Source organism: Ips typographus, linkage group LG8 (assembly GCF_016097725.1).
Source record: "Ips typographus isolate SLU linkage group LG8, UJ_Ityp_2.0, whole genome shotgun sequence".
Lineage (NCBI taxonomy): Eukaryota > Metazoa > Arthropoda > Insecta > Coleoptera > Curculionidae > Ips > Ips typographus.
In genome coordinates, this window is record NC_138429.1 from 5,663,233 (window position 1) to 5,681,115 (window position 17,883).

Here is a 17,883-nt window from a genome sequence, read left to right on the forward strand (position 1 = left end):
CTTCGTTGCTAGGTGAAGATAGGCATAGACAGAAAAACATGCTCATTGGTATTCCGTGATTAATTTGGTTTGTGATTCTAGTAGATATTGCCTACAACCTTTTTGCCTTATTCGGTGATCAGAGCTGCGATTTTTAACACAACTTATCGCGAATTTCTACAACGTTGAATAAACTAAATAAGAACAGCATCAGTATCCTCGTTGGTTACACTCTGATAACTATAAGGTCCACTTTTTGGGACTTTGTGGTTGAAAGGTGCAACGTTTTTGAGAAATTCCCAATTGGCTGACTCACGAAGAAAGGTTACAAAAAATATAACTGCAAACTCTGAGACAATTTTAAATGATTGTTTTTTTTTCATTATCGTAAAGAAAGTCGGATCAACGGTATTATCAAAAGTATTACATCCTCTTACATGCCGGCTATTTTTTTTTAAATTCAGGTACCTCTTTCTGTTTTGCTTTCAGACTATGATCTGCCTGAAGTGGGTTGGCAATAAAGTATCATTTAGTTTTATTGTCACGCTTGAGATTTTATTGCTGAACGTGATGGTTTGGGTGGATGTAATAAATTAAGTTTATGGCTATTTAAATTGTTTTCTGTATTTAAATAAATATTGGATCATCATTAGTGTGATCATACAGCATGAAATCCATTACTGAAATCTGTTGGTCCACTTGGGTTTAGTTCCTGTTGAATCTTTTCAGGTCATCTTGTAGGAGGTCTGAGATCATCCAGTTTTTTTGCTATTCCCAATAATTTTAGTATTGACTTTTCTAGAGCACACTGTTATTGAATGTTAGTTTGGTTTCGAATGTGTTTTTCATGTAGTGTTCTTTTAAATGTTTCCAGGTAATTCTTAAAGAAACTAAAGATCTGCCTCATCTCTGCATCATCAAGGAAATATCCATATTTTTCTACATCAGAGAGGAGCTAAGAAAAGCTATTTGTATGCTTTTTTAATAATTCAATAATTATGTCAACAACACACTTTTTCAAATGCTTCAGATTTGGACCTTTGTTAGGACATGATGAACTTTTTGATTAACTTTAGGCGAATTCTGGAAACATGGAAATCTTCTTGTTGGAGGTCCTGCTCAGAATTTTACTCACTGAGCAATATGAGTAAGTACAATAATATCTAATTCAGTTGTTCTTGATGGACCATACACACTTACAAGCTGCTGCCTCATATGCCTAAAGAGAAATATATCTCGTTTCATATCTCGTAGGTTACGATAGTAATTTGATAAGTTTCATTACTTAAAATTGATAATTTTTCTTTGAAAACCTCTGTTAACATATTTCTAATATTTCTTTAGCATTACTGAAGATCATTAATGCAAAACAAGTAACGTAATGCGCAAAAGAATGCGAGTTATAAAAAGAAACCAAGCATATGTATACTTATGCACTTACTGTAGAAAATAAACGACATATCAGATAAGGAGGCGGAAATAAAAAATCAAAACGAGTTCGCGGGTTCGCAACGAATAAGACTACCGGCTGCCAGAGTGTGGTACCAGATTGTGAACCATAAGATAACAATAAATCAGCTGTGGCGCTTTCTACCCGGACCTTTCTACAAGCAGTCCATCTGATTCGGGAGCCTAATTTTAATCGGGCATATCGAGTGCCAGTAGCTGAAAGGTTCGTTGAACCTGAGCGACAACTTGGGGTTATTCACCTACTGAAAGTTTTTAAGCCGGGCTTAGTAAGTGCTGTGGTACCTTCATGTTCTTATTGACCCACTGCTCGAGTACAGTGCTCTGGGCAACCGGAGTGTAGCGGAATTGACCCTATTTCTTCAGCTGTATCGTTGATGGTGTCGCTTCTGGCTCAATATGCGTGAAAATGAAGAAGATTCAATTTATTTCTAGATAACGTCTTTACTTTATGGTTTATTTATTAAGAATTCCATTAATTGGAAATCTTTCAGCACATCTGCTTCTCGGAACTCAGATTGCAGCTTTACGAGTTATCTCTGCAATGTGCAAAATTTCAAATACAACTAAAGGATCACTACATTGTTCTAACATGGTTAGATAGTGTTAGTGGTAGTGAACATGGTTAGTGGTTTTAAATTTATTCTCTCAAACCCAAACAAATCAGAGTTGTTAAGTATGACATTAGGAATAACAACAAAAACAATCAATTCTCCTAAATATGAGACAGCATGCAGTTTCTGATGACTGCAAGCAACTTAACATAATGAAGACACAGAAGAATTTTAGTGGTATATCTTCATAACAAGTTCAGAAGCATTAAACCAGAGAATTCCACAAAGATTGTCAAAAAATAGATAAGTATTTACAAATAGTGACATTAAGATTAATCACAGAAACGATGAATTCTCCTAAGTGTGAGTACAGAAATCATTTTCTGATAACTGCAAGCAACGCAACATAATGAAAAAACAGAAGAATTTTAGTGATATATCTTCAAAAACGATAAATTCTCCTAAATATGAATACACAATCCATTTTCTGATGACTGCAAGCAACTCAACATAATGAAGACACAGAAGAATGTTAGTGGTATATCTTCATAACAAGTTAAGAAGCATTAAAACAGAGAATTCCACAGACATCGTCAAAGAATAGAAAGAAGATTCTACTGTAGGAACATCAGAATAAGTCGAATTGGTACAATAATGTAAATGACGGTTTACACTTGATAAAAGTCATTTTAGAAGGCTTGTAACTGATTTGGTTACTGTAAAACCATTAGATTTAAAAACAACTGTAAGCTGAATTCAGGCTGCTTGAATTCAACCTTTTCAGAGCGTGTTTAAAAAATACTTGCTCAACAAATACTAAAATCACCATAATAAATTGCAATTTCTTCGTTCATATGATAATGTAACCCGCATTTTTGCACTCTTTCAATTATTAAACTGTTTAAAAGGGTTAATTAAAATGCAAACCTGTCGTTTTAACGAGTTTGCCTTTTGCATTAACTACGAATATAAAATCAGTATTAAATTTACATAACAGTAATTTCTGAAAATACTGTACCAACAGGCCGTTATCAAATGAAAAAAAAAATGATTTACAGTTGATACTGTAAAGTGTCAATTAAATTATTATTTTAAAATAAACAGTAAAGTGCACATTAGTATTGACAATAATAATTGAGTTATAACCAGCTTGTAGTAAAACGTGTTTTAATATGGGTTGGTTCAGATTTTCAGTGTTTAAGTAGAAAATCTTAGTTGTTAGATACACCCTGTATATTTCATATGTAAAACAAAGGTGGAGTTAATTGAAAGAATTAAAAACTGAAACGAAGTGAATGTATAATCGATGTTTCCTTAAAAACACTTTAATAAATTAAGTCGTTCTGTACATATCTTACATAGGTGTGTGGCAATTATAACTTATGTGTTCATTGACATTTTGTAAAAATCTTTATGGCCGGTTACGAAGGCAAGAGTAAAAGATTACTTAACCGAAAAAATACTAGGACAAGAGATATATTTAATTACTGCTTAACTCTTGCTTATTAATGTCATATTTCGGATTTCATGGTTGTAGTGATGAATTATTCGAGTTATGAATTTATGAAAAAAGATTATCGGTTGTAAACATTAGCAAAAATTTGAAGATTATCTGAAAAAGCATATGGATTTCTTCTCTAACCTAATTTTAAGACAAGAGGATTCCTGGATTATATTGAATAACAAATTCGATACCATACAATATAACCAAGAAACACAAAATTACTGAATTATCATCTGTTTTTTTATTTTGATAAAATTTACGATTTTGATTAATTAATACCAAAGGTAAGAAATGACATACAATACTCGTTTTTCGTATTCGTACAATTCCACTGAAAACAAAGGACTTTTCTGGACTACTCCTCTTTCTAATTTAAAATGTTCATTATTTTCTTGTCTATTTTAACATGCGAAATCGTTTTATTGATGAAATTTGAATGATTCCAGGCTAAAATGTAACTAGACCGCTCTAATAATAAATTTGATTTGATTTAACTTTAATTGATAAAATTTCTGAAATCCAGTAGGTTATTGCTGAATTGATAAAAATTTAAGATTTATTAATTGAAATTTGACTATTTGAGATTATCTAATTTAAAATGTTCAAATTTTACTTGTCTATTTCAACATGTGAAATCGACTGTTTTATTGATGAAATTTGAATTGATCCAAGCCGAAATTTTACGAAGTGGATTTAAAACTATCTAACTAGACAGCTGGAATAATAAATTTACAATGTTAGGTTAGGTTAGGTTAGGTCAGATTTTATAATGTAAAATCGAGTATTTTTTTAGTGACATTACTTGTATTTATTTATGAAATTTGAACGATTATTAGTTAAAATTTCAATTAGAATATTCTAAATTACTTAATCTAAAATGTTGAGTGTGAAATTGAATATTTTATAATGTAAAATCGATTATTTGGTTGATACAATTTGAATGATAATAAGATGAAATTTAGTGGCTAAGTTACCTAACTAGACTGTTAAAAAGTTGAAATTTTATTTTTTTATTTGCCAAAATTTCAATTAAAAATTGAAATTTCATTTTGACTATTCGAAATTATCGAATTTAAAATGTTCAAATTTCACTTTTCTATTTCAACATGTGAAATCGACTGTTCTATTGATGAAATTTGAATTATAATTCGGTTGAAAAGCTCACATTTTACGGAGTGCATTTAAAATTACCTAACTAAACCATTGAAATAAGAAAATTGCAATGTTTTAAATGCTGAAATCGTTTATTTTGTTAGTAAAATTACTTGTTTTATTGATACAATTTTAAAGGTTAATATTTTAAATTTCAGAATTTTTGATGTTTTTAAAGTTATAATAATGAATTGTTAGAATTCTAGCAACATTTGGAAGAGTTGCAGTATTTTACTTTACTTTTGCAGTATTTGTTAAAGTATGTAAGGAAGTAGTTACATATCTGTGTATCAAAAAACTATGCAATTATAATAAAACATTGTCCAATGACTCCAATGCAATTACTTTTCACTATGGTTATCTACTTTTACAATTAATGTTTGTAAAGCAACCTAACTCTAATTACACTAAAGTGTAGGCAACACTAGAGATTCATATACTTATAATGTGTCCTCACTGTAAAAATTGTTCCAAAATTCTCTCGTTTTATTTACTTATCTAATAGTTTCTCATTACTGCATTTGAAAGAAACAAATTTATTTAGGAAATTATCTTTTGCGATTACTTAAGTATTTTTAAAACGTTAAATAGTCAGACTATTCTCCTGTCTCTTGAAACTTAAAAACCCTATTATAATTGCCCTAAAAATGTAGTCTGGATTGGTATGCAATGGTCCATGGAATTCAGTTCCATCAACAGTTGATCCGATTGTCATCAACAATTGAATATATTGATATGCCAATATTTAGAGTTTTGCTTTAGTTTCCAATCTATCATTCAGTTTTCCACTTGAATCTGATAGAAACGTCCCACCCATCAGACAATCAACTATGTTTTTTCCATCAATTTGGGAATCCCTTAACTTTCATAAGTTATCTCAATAACTCTTGCGGTTAATACCTAGCTAGAAAGTGGAAAAACGTCCATATAAGACATTATATAAGTGAAGTTAACTAACTAGGAAATGAAATTGGTCTTCCTCGATGTAATTTTGACTTCTCGGTTAGCGACCTTACGCGTGGATTCCCAAAAGATTGTCACCGCAACTGAAAAAATTCGAGATGTACTCGAATCAATTCGCATCAGCCAATTTTCCTTAATTAACCTAACCGTCGAGTAAAAGTAAGAAAGGGAGGTTATCGACCGGTTTGAATAGTGTGGGAGGTAAAGCAATGGCCGTCCCATTTCTGGCCAGAATCTAGTGCACTAGGTGAAAATATAAGCGGTGTTAAAGAACCCTGACAGTGAAATGTTTGTTGTGGTCATTAGCATAGTCACGGATGCGATAGTAAAATTTTATTTATTGTCGATTGCCATTTTGATATTAAAAGCTATTATTATGTTCGTACGTTTCTTTGTCCTAGAATTAACCACATAATGAACTCACGCTAATTATTGATACCCTGTCACTGATGAAACGTTATAATAGCTTGTGGTTGACATGAAATTCAGGATTTTAAGACGAATTTCTATTAACTACCGTTTTCAGGAAGTTGTCTGATTAAAGTCATGCTGTTTGGTTATTGAACGTTTCATTAGAAACGCTCAATCTAGGATTTCTCTTACTGTGAATCCTATATTTCCCATCTTTTGTCAGCCAAATAGTAAATAAACAAAGTAGCAAACTCCGTTATGATTTGTTTTAAAAAGTTGATGAAATAACTGAAAATAATCCGATTTGGGTTAATATGATCTTTTTACAGTCGTCAATACTTTTGACAATATTACTACAATTAAAATTTTGGATTTTGCTTTAGTAACTAAGTGCATATAATTATTATCTTAATGGCCTCAAGGAATATCATTTGTAAAAATTAACAAGCTCAATGAACTGCAAACTGCCCTTCAGTGGACCGTGATTATTACTCACTAATTGGGAATTGCCTCGCTGATAACAAGTTATTTACCCCACAATCTGAAGGTGCCAGTCTTAGAAAAACACATTAACATCTTTATTTGCACCGAATACAAAAAATATAACGAAAAAATTATCTTGGAATCATTGGCCTTTGGGTCAAACGTCCCGACGTATCATCCTATTAAGTCTTGTTTTGGTTTTATCGTGGCTCCCATAATTGTCTGTCGCTAAAAACGCTTCTTTAATACACAAATTGAAAAATGGTTTCAATGCCATTATTTATTGATATGAAATACATGTTATTTTGTTGAAGCATCTCAGAATACATAACATATCCAAAGAAGTAGAATTTGTTCAGGAATCAATATTGCCAGCTCTATTTCTGCTCTATTTTCTACACTTTTCAATCATTCCTAAATCAATTATTATATTGCTCTAGACTTAGGGAATGTACTAAAACTTCTTTAATATCTTCTTGAGAAACCTTAATTCTCATAAGAGAATTCACTCACAGCAGTTGATTGTAGATTTCTGATCCATGATCATCAACATAGTATCAACTTTTAAAAAAAAACTTACTTCAACTATTCCCTGTCATGTAGGCTAAGGAGAAATCAACGCTTTTGTTACTTAAATCTCTCTGTTCAAGGAAAGTCTTCAGAAATATTGGTTAACGTAAAGATTTTCTTCTCCAGAAGATCTCATCTGTTCTGATCGAGAGTTTCAATGGCCTCTTGCTTAAAAACATCCAGCCAAACTTCATTCCCCAGAGAAGACTGCATCATCATTAGCAAACTAAATTTTGACTTTAAAACCTTGAAAACTGCCTTTGAAACCAAATTTTGACTTGGACACTTCAAATGTTGCTTCGAAAACTTTAAATTCACTTTGTATCAATGGAAATTGACTTAAAATTTGTATTTTGAGTCAGTTTTCATTATTTTCAAGTGAACTATCACACTTACAGCCTGAAAATTGATTAGGAAAACAAATTTTGACTTAAAATCCTTGAAAACTGCCTTAGAAACCATATTTTGATTTGGACACTTCAAATGTTGCTTCGAAAACTTTAAATTCACTTTGTATCAATGGAAATTGACTTAAAATTTGTATTTTGAGTCAGTTTTTATGATTTTCAAGTGAACTATCACACTTACAGCCTGAAAATTGATTAGGAAACCAAATTTTGACTTAAAATCCTTGAAAACTGCCTTAGAAACCAAATTTTAACTTGGACACTTCAAATGTTGCTTCGAAAACTTTAAATTCACTTTGTATCAATGGAAATTGACTTAAAATTTGTATTTTGAGTCAGTTTTCATTATTTTCAAGTGAACTATCACACTTACAGCCTGAAAACTGATTAGGAAACCAAATTTTGACTTCAAAAGCTTGAAAACTGCCTTAGAAACCATATTTTGACTTGGACACTTCAAATGTTGCTTCGAAAACTTTAAATTCACTTTGTATCAATGGAAATTGACCTATAATTTGTATTTTGAGTCAGTTTTCATGATTTTCAAGTGAACTGTCACACTTACAGCCTGAAAATTGATTAGGAAACCAAATTTTAACTTGGACACTTCAAATGTTGCTTCGAAAACTTTAAATTCACTTTGTATCAATGGAAATTGACTTAAAATTTGTATTTTGAGCCAGTTTTCATTATTTTTAAGTGAACTATCACACTTACAGCCTGAAAACTGATTAGGAAACCAAATTTTGACTTCAAAAGCTTGAAAACTGCCTTAGAAACCATATTTTGACTTGGACACTTCAAATGTTGCTTCGAAAACTTTAAATTCACTTTGTATCAATGGAAATTGACCTATAATTTGTATTTTGAGTCAGTTTTCATGATTTTCAAGTGAACTATCACACTTACAGTCAGAAAATTGATTAGGAAACCAAATTTTGAATTCAAAACCTTGAAAACTGCCTTAGAAACCAAATTTTGATTTGGACACTTCAAATGTTGCTTTGAAAACTTTAGATTCACCTTATATCAATGAAAATTGACCTAAAATTTGTATTTTGAGTCAGTTTTCAAGATTTCTAAGTGAACTATCACACTTACAGCCTGAAAACTGATTAGGAAACCAAATTTTGACTTCAAAAGCTTGAAAACTGCCTTAGAAACCATATTTTGACTTGGACACTTCAAATGTTGCTTCGAAAACTTTACATTCACTTTGTATCAATGGAAATTGACCTATAATTTGTATTTTGAGTCAGTTTTCATGATTTTCAAGTGAACTATCACACTTACAGTTAGAAAATTGATTAGGAAACCAAATTTTGAATTCAAAACCTTGAAAACTGCCTTAGAAACCAAATTTTGATTTGGACACTTCAAATTTTGCTTTGAAAACTTTAGATTCACCTTATATCAATGAAAATTGACCTAAAATTTGTATTTTGAGTCAGTTTTCAAGATTTCTAAGTGAACTATCACACTTACAGCCTTAAAACTGATTAGGAAACCAAATTTTAACTTTAAAACCTTGAAAACTGACTTGAAAACCATATTTTGACTTAATATTTCTCCTGTAAATTACAACTTTCCATACAGGACGTAAGCATACTTAACTCTTGTTGCCACATTTAAGAAAACAATAATAATTATCATTACTATGAGAGAGTAGAAGCAGAAAACATAATAAACGATGGAATGAAAAAAGAAATTTGTGAGCAAAGTCAAAAATCATGTTATAAATGAAATCAGTGCTTTCTGTCTTTGAAATAACCCAATTAACAGAATAAGACCTTATAAATTTGGCTTTAAAATTAAAATTTCGGTTATTAGTTGGTAACAGGGCTAAGAAATTGGAAGAAAAATTGTCATATATGCATCCAAAAAGATCGTGAACAGACGATATCTAAAACTTATCACGTGATTCAAGTTGTAGGTAAGCATCAATATTGTTTCCTTTTTGTTGCTATTTATTTTGTTCCAAATGTGATTTTTTAAGTTTAGAAATTGTGGTTTTGTCTGGAAAATTAGAAGAGCTACTCCAAAGTTGCTTTGTAGTAAATACTTAATTCCTGTCATCTTCTGTAATAATGTATAATCAGAATACGAAATCTTACAAAAAGAATTTTTTCATATTAAGAACTGTATGATTTGGCAACCATGCAACAAATCTATCTGGTACCAATGATCTCCTGAAACCTGCACCGTATAGTGAATAAAGTTCAGTTACCGGTAGGTGAATTGCCTCACTTTTTTTATGAAAATCTAAGGACAACCACTTAAACAGCGTTTTCGAGACGATCGAAAAAAAAATCTTTGGGTATATTAACCCAACCCAATTAGAGGTTAATGATTTTATGGTACAACTTACATTCTGTAGAGTTTGTTGCTCTTAGTTAATTTTTTAACACCTAACTGAATTGAATTTGCATTTCTGTGAAATACTATTGCTTGAAAATGTTTCAAACAAATTTTATAATGAGATCACCTGAACTTATGCTATGCAAATATCCACTAGCCATCCTTTACAGTTTACGATCAAAACTTTATTAATGAAACGTACTAATAAGCTTTTATGAATATTAATTTACAAAAAAGATGATACGATTTAACAGAAACGTATAAGCATTTCCCTTAAAAGGTAAGTTAATCAGTAGTAATTCAGGTCAGTCATGTAGTTTAATAAAGAGATCGTTTTGTGTACAGTGAAATGATCTTAAATGGTGTCAAGTCCACTTGCTAAAATAAACTCTTCCTTAGAAAAGAACCTTGCCATAACATAATCATATTAAAGAGGAGAGAAACTTTCAGTAAATTAAATATTTAGTAGGCTGAAAAACGACGTGTTTATTTGCTTCGCTTTTGGTTAAGTAAATGCAGTGCAAGCGTCAAGTTGTCTGCAAAGATATCACTCAAAAATTGTGCAAGGAGAGTTCAAGAAGTTTTAAGGAAAAAGTATTTGCACTTTCTTCTTAAACCTTAAATTATGATTCTTCTCAGTGAAGTCTTAATGGGGGTGCATTGATCTTTTGACTACCGGAGATGGTGTGCCTGCATACCTGCAGGTACACTGGCTCGTCTGCGTGGTGGTTTTCCACTAGTATTTTTGATTGAAAAAAGTGCGGTGTTGTGAAATTTATTTTTAACAAAAATCGTTTCTAAACGTTTCAGGTTTTGACTCGCAACTCCATGAGGAAAAAAGGCCTTTGCCATAAATTATCATACTGTACATTTCAGTTACCAAATTTGGCAACATGGTTCATATGAGAATTGTGAGGTCTAAAAATAGAGGCAATATAAAAGGGTTTTGAACTTTTTACCCAGCATGGGACATATCATTGAATCTCTAACGGTCGTAGAACCTTGCGAGGGTTCAATAGCTTAAGAATGCCGTTTGGTGTCGTTGTTTCTTCGGATATTTACCCTTCGTGCATTTCAAGGAAGTCAACGTAAGTAATGCAAACGAATAAACTTAAAAATTACATTTGCACTTGATTTCTAAACCAATTAGTGGGCAAAGCAACAGAGAGTGTTCGAAGGTTTAAGCCAATATCGTTGTTGCCATGGAAACAATCTACTGAGTAAACTTGACAAGGGTTTGATATTTTTCTTGTCTTCTCAGGTAGAAGAAGTTAACAAATGCGACAGATACAATCAGTGGTGATCTTGTAATCGTAATGAATCAACGGTTTCTTCTTCCATAATAATTACACGGTAACAAAAAAGATGGTAAGATTTACACTACTTTTAGATTTACACCCCTTGGTCTCTACAACTTTTTTAGAATTATTAGAAAAAATACAGGCTTTCGAAGAAAAGAGTGGATACGTATCTTAATTTCACCAACGTCGACACTCGAATTGGATATAAAATTCATTTCGTTTCTCTGAGAAATTTTTACTTTAAGTTAAATATTGGTCACGTCACACTTTTACCTATCAGGGGTATACAGGGGTAATTAAAAAGTCCCTTTTTGCATTTGGTAAAATGTAATTTTTTAATGCTTCCTTCACACTTCATCTTTAGGACTGGTCCAATTTGTGCTTTATAATAAACCGGAGGGTGTTTAAAGGTGAACTGGTCAAAATAATCACAAAAATAAATTAACGAACCATACGTAAGTAGTTAAAGATTCAAAACACCAAGCATATAAGAACCTGTACAGCATAAACATTTTCAAAATTGTTTTAGTAACGCGTGTGTCCTCCACGCGCCATTCTCCTCTTGCTTCTGATAACATTATCAATCATGTCTTGAGGCAGATTGTCCCAAATCTCAACCAGAGCAGCTGCTACTTGTTTAAGGAGTTATAGACCTTAATCGTCTACCTAACATGTCCCAGACATGTTCAATCGGATTAATGTCTGGAGAACATGCCGGCCACACCATTGCTCTAATTCCAACGACATTCCAAAAGTCGTAGACACAACGAGCCTTCTGAGGGCGGGCATTGTCGTGCATTAGCAAAAAGTTTTCTCCGATATGGGGGGCGAATGGTACGACATGCTCTTGCAGAGCATCTCGAATGTATCCATCTGCATTTAAAGCTCCATTAACAACCACAAACTCTGTTTGTGCCCTTAAGCATATTCCACCCCAGACCATCACCAAGCCTCCACCATAGGAGACACACATTCATCTTGTTCTCCTCGGCGGCGTTATAACCTTACCCTGTCCTCGATGGAATTAACACAAAATCGACTCTCATCTGTGAACAAAACATTGGCCCACTGATCATTTTCCCTATTTTCGTGCTGGCCACACGATGACGTCGCTGGACTAATGGAGCTTTCTTTGTTCTATAGGCCTTCAAATCGTCTGCTAATGGTTCAAGCACTTCTTCTTCCAGTTCGCTTCTTAGTTGCTGTACTGCCTATTCAATAATGTTTGCAAGGCTATGAATATGTTATCTCTCCTGATGTGACCTCGTCTCCTCAGATACTCTCGCGTTTGTCTTCAACCTCTTACATTACGATATATATTAGATTTTTCCTAACATGTCCATTTGTGTAACTTGTACCAATTTCAATCAACGCTACAGCCTTCTCCAGATCAGTAGAAGCCATATCACTCATGTTGGATTTTTAAGAATCAAAATGATGAATGTTCTTGACAATAACCAATGATGTATAGCAAATTCGATTTGGAAACCATGGCAATAGATTGATTACCTCTGAAGCAGGTGTGGAAAAATAATATCAATATCCACATTTTCTTCGAAACTCTGTATTTTCTTTAATCATTGAGATATCAGAGGGAATAAAGAAAAAAAATCTTTACAACTGTTTTTAATTCTCAGTTTTTCTCTCCAGAGGGTGTCACAAAGAGCACAAAAATTCCTTACTTACTTCCTTTTATAAAAGTTCTAAGTAAAAATTAAAATTATATTCTTTTACTATCAATTTAAATAAAAAATTAGGTTAGATTTTCTGATTTTTATAAACACTCTCATTTTGAAAGGTTAATACTAACAAAATTTCTTTTATAAATTAGTTTTTAGTGGCAATTTTTTGTATTAATGACAAGGTCTCTTATACAAACAATAAAAAAAGTAAGTAATAAGTAAACTGTTTCACAATAAATTAGACTAGTTCGTGGAACTCATTTAGAACATATTTTTTTTGCTTATAACTAAGTATTTGAATGTTTTTTGTACTTATTAATGAAAACAATGTAAAACGTTACACTTTTATTAAATAAATAATAAAAAAAAAATTAAAAAAAGCACTGTTTCCGCCCGGGATCGAACCGGGGACCTTGTGCGTGTGAAGCACACGTGATAACCACTACACTACGAAAACTTGTATGCTTCAATCTGGTTAACCGGATTGCCCTCGGTTCATTTTGTTATTTCTCTGTATATACAGAGTGATTCAATTCAATGTGACCGTATTTGGTAGTTGAATTAAGCATTTATACTACTAACCTCCATTTCCACCGTCATGTTTTAAACCAAGTTTAAGTTATGTTTTATTAGATTTTTAAGGTTTAGTTTTTATAGTAATATTACCACTTAATTTTGACCATTGACATGTTTTTTTTTCTTTTTTTATATATGCATTTGTTTTTATTAATTTTTTGATCAGCTTTGCCAACGTTTTGAATGTGACAGAACGATTAAAAAAAGTCGCTTAAATTAAGCTTGCTTTTATATTTAAACAAACAACGCTGCGACACTTTTATTTTGACTTTATCAGGGTAAATCTAATTTTAAAGTTAAGCACTTTCCTAAATCTTCGTTTACCGTCATTTGTCAAGTGTCAAATGTCATTTTTACCCGTCAGTTGAGTCAATACTCGTGTTTTCCAATGGCAAGTCAATGCAAAACTAGTAAAACTAGTGTACTTATTGTATTCTATTGTTCTGTCAAATGTCATTGGAACAATGAGTCAATACACCAGTTTTGCAATATGTTAACGTGATGCAAAGACATTGCGGGTTGTGTCTGTGATGTGACAACATTGACAATTTGACATGATACCAAATGTCAATATTAAATACGTCATATAACCACAAACAAAAATTTGAAAGTTTCAGTAAATTACTGGTAAATTACAAATACTGTGTTTCTGGCAGTTCAAAGGTTATTGGATAAGAAATTTAATAAGGATTTCAAAAATGTGCTTAAAAGAGTCATTTTCTCACTCCAAGTGGGTTTTACAGGCAATTTTGTCCCTGACTGTCCTTTCAAACTGTGTGTCTGTCAGTTGAAATTTTGACACCACTTTTTTTCCTGACTGTACCAAATTTTGTAGTGGTTTTTTAAGTTATTGGATCGAAAATTTAATGAGGATTCCAAACATGTTCTTAGAACAGTCATTTTCTCACTCCAAGTGGGTTTTACAGGCGATTTTGTCCCTGACTGTCCTTTCAAACTGTGTTTCTGGCAGTACAAACTTTGACATCATTTTTCTCGCTGACTGTACCAAATCTTGTAGTTTGTTTATGTTATTGGATTGGAAATTTAATAAAGTATCCAAAAATGTGCTTAAAACAGTAATTTTCTCACTCCAAGTGGGTTTTACCAGTGATTTGTCCTTGAATGTTCTTTCAAAGGCAGTTCAAATTTTGACACCGCTTTTCTTCCTGACTGTACCAAATTGTGTAGTGTTTTTTCAGGTTATTGAATAAGAAATTCAATAAGGATTTCAAAAATATGCTTAAAAAGGTTATCTTTTCACTTCAAGTGGATTTTACAGGCCATATTGTCTCTGACTGTCTTCAAACTGTGTTTCTGGCAGTTCAAACTTTGACACCGCTTTTCTCCCTAACTGTACCAAATTTTGTAGTGTTTTTTTATGCTATTGAATAGTAAACTTCATGAGGATTCCAAAAATGTGCTTAAAACAGTTATTTTTTTATTCTAAGTTTAGTTTTCTTATTCGATACAAAACGTGTTTCTGAGATTTCTGACACTGATCATCAGGTGACTGCCTAGCTAAGTTATTCTCCAAAAGTCACGTGATATCAAAACTGTCAAAATTTGCCCACAACTTGCAAGAATTACAGTTTCACACAGTTTTCGAAACAAGACGTGTTCCTGATATTTATATAACAGTTATTTTGACAATTGTCAGTAAATTACTGCTAAATTACAAATTGTTTAAAAAATTAAATAACCATATTTATAGATTAGCATAATTTTTTTTATTTCAAAAACCTATTATTTGTCATAATTTAAACGAGTTAATAAAGAAAAGTGACAAAAAACTGAAAATGCCATTTTTTAGAAATGGCTACTTTTGTTCATAAAACGGTTATAAGATTGGAACTCATTCGATACAAGAATTACTTTGTCAAAAAAATTATTTTTTTAAAGAAAACTTTATTTATTTTATTACTGGTAAACCAAAACCTCTAAAATAATAAATAACAAATCAAACCAGCTAAATTCAGTCTTTATTTTTCAGGATTTTATTTTGACAATATTGACCGAACAGCCATGACAGGAAAATAATGAAAAGACCCATACATTTACTGGTCAAATTGGAATTTACTGGTTAAATTGATAAATTTTCCTGTCACACTGAATTTTACTTTTCCAATTTTACTTTTAGCACAGCTTTTAGTCACGATAAATGTATGCCCATTATTCAGATTTATTGAGTTTAGTTATCAAAGTTATTTTATATTTTAAAAGCAACCTGCTCTAGCTGATTTTATTAATTTATTTTATTTTATTTTTCATACTGATATTATAATATAATATTATCCTTTTACTTAATTCGGATTGTGATCGAATTACTGTCCATGTTTTTACCATTATTACTTTAGTTAGATAGCAATACACAAAAATTGACAACAGGACAAACTTATTGCTTCGCCCTTCTGTACAAGGTAATGTCTTATCGTTTATTGGTCAATAACAATGTAGTTTTTCAATACTATTTTCGGGCTTGGAGTGAGTAGAGTTTTCAAAAAGAATAAATGAATGTATTATTTTGTTGGTTATTATTCTTAAATTTGAGATTCTAATAGACAAAAAATATCCATATATTTGCAGATATACTTTATATATCAATAAGAATCTACATTATATTATGCTGGTTGAGTTCCTCACATTCATATATTATTATAAATATTGATAGTTCTTGCAGATCATTTATCAAAGTTTAAAAATGCGTAAGTCAGCAGTACTTGGTAAACTGATGAAGATCAATAACTTGTGGTTCATGTAGTGCGTATTTTTTTATGGAATGGCAGAGAGTAATTGATTCGAAAATAATTTCCACGAGATAATGGCTTTTTAATTGAGATTAACCTACTTTTTAATCGGCATAACTCGCGTGTTTATATTGCTGACCCACATATGCTTAATTTTATCGTTGTAACCCTGACAGACATTATTTATTTGTGCGAATATTTCACCCTTGGTGGTATTCAAACTCACGCCTACATTCGGACGTGTAAAAAAAATGGATCGTCATTGCATATTTATCAACACCTCTTCGTTTGGTGTACTGCTGTTCTTAAATCAACAGTTGGCTGAGTTTACTTAACTTCCAATTTTCTAGTAACCTACAAGCGTGAATTTAAAAGGAAAGTGCATATCCATAAAAGTGAACATTTCATTGAGCACCGTTTGCACAATTTACATTTTCCATTTCATTCAGCTATGCAGTTAATCACTAATTACAGAAGTGAACATCTCCGAAAGTGAAAAAGAATTGTTTATTTTTAATTCGAAGAAGAAAACGGTCGATGTGGAGCACTTTTCCGCGATCGATTTTTTTATGAGATTCGCTATCTATAATCAGGTGAAATCCGAGACAGTTAGACATTACTATTTAGTTAGTGAATGTGTGTTACGACCCATTTTCCCACAGAAATTATCATTGTGGTTCCGGTGCCATTGTACCAAGGCACTGCACTTTCGTGTGGCAGTCATTGTCGTTTTGGTGCTTCTCTCTCTTTTGTAGATGCAATTATCTTCTAAGTGAGTCGTGTGTAAAAGTGAAATAGAAAATGTTACATTCCTTTTCGTCTTCACTGACCCAATATTAAACGATTACATTTTTGGTTATTATTAAACGTTGATACAGTTAAGAAAATTGTTCGAGGATGATGATATTTTTTCAAAGTGACCAAATACATAATGATTCTTAACCATCAAGCCAAATTTGAATTGTTTTAGCAAACCTTTAGACTTCTATGTTTTCACCCACGTATTTCTTACAAAATACGTTCATCAGAACAGGGTATCATACAGTATTCATATACTATATAGGTATCATACAATTCAGCTTTGCAGATCTGATTAAGTTGGAGACAAAGTGCAAGAAAGATTTCAAAAATGTGTTGTCATTGGGATAATATAGTGTCATCTGGATACATGTCAGATTGACATAAAGAAGGTGAAATGTAAAAAAAATGGGTATAGATAGACACTTTAAGGAAACTGGACTATACAATATGTGATACGTTTTTAAAACTAGATTCTTCTTCTTCAATTGCCTTATCCCTTTTGGACGTTGGCTTTTAATATGGCGATTAGAACTTTATTCGCGGCTTGTCTAAACAATTGGATAGATGACAGGCCAAACCACTTCCTTAGATTTTGCATCCAAGAGTTTCTTCTGCTACCCGGATCCCTTCTACCGTCCACTTTATCCCTGAAGAATAAGCTGCTGAATACCATATTTGTCGTGTCTCAACAGATGACCAAAGTATTCCAGTTTCTTTTTCTTTACCATGAATGTGACTTCTTGCAGTTTGCTGATTCTTCTGAGTACTTCTTCGTTCATGACGTGATTCTTCCAGGATATTCGGAGAATTCGCCGATATATCCACATTTCAAAGGCCGACATCTTTTTCATAAGTTGTTCTGTCATGATCCATGTTTCTATTCCATATAGCAACATTGTGAATAAGTAGCATTTTATCAAATTAATTTTTA

The 17,883-nt window shown here is 31.9% G+C and overlaps 1 protein-coding gene and 1 non-coding gene across 3 annotated transcripts in view; one reads left to right on the plus strand and one right to left on the minus strand.

The window, feature by feature from the left end:
• The window catches only part of phtm (cytochrome P450 enzyme phantom), a 55,187-nt gene that overhangs the window by 18,925 nt on the left and 18,379 nt on the right, over positions 1-17,883 (plus strand). The window contains exon 1 of one of the 2 annotated variants that reach the window (XM_081985146.1): positions 10,848-10,936. The exons of the other annotated variant lie outside the window; for it this stretch is intronic. The gene's annotated coding sequence lies outside the window, so the exon portion shown is untranslated. Of the gene's footprint in view, positions 1-10,847; positions 10,937-17,883 lie in introns of those variants that run through there. 2 annotated transcript variants of the gene reach the window in all.
• On the minus strand, positions 13,216-13,288 carry TRNAV-CAC (transfer RNA valine (anticodon CAC)). The gene has a single exon. It is a non-coding gene; the product is annotated as a tRNA-Val (tRNA).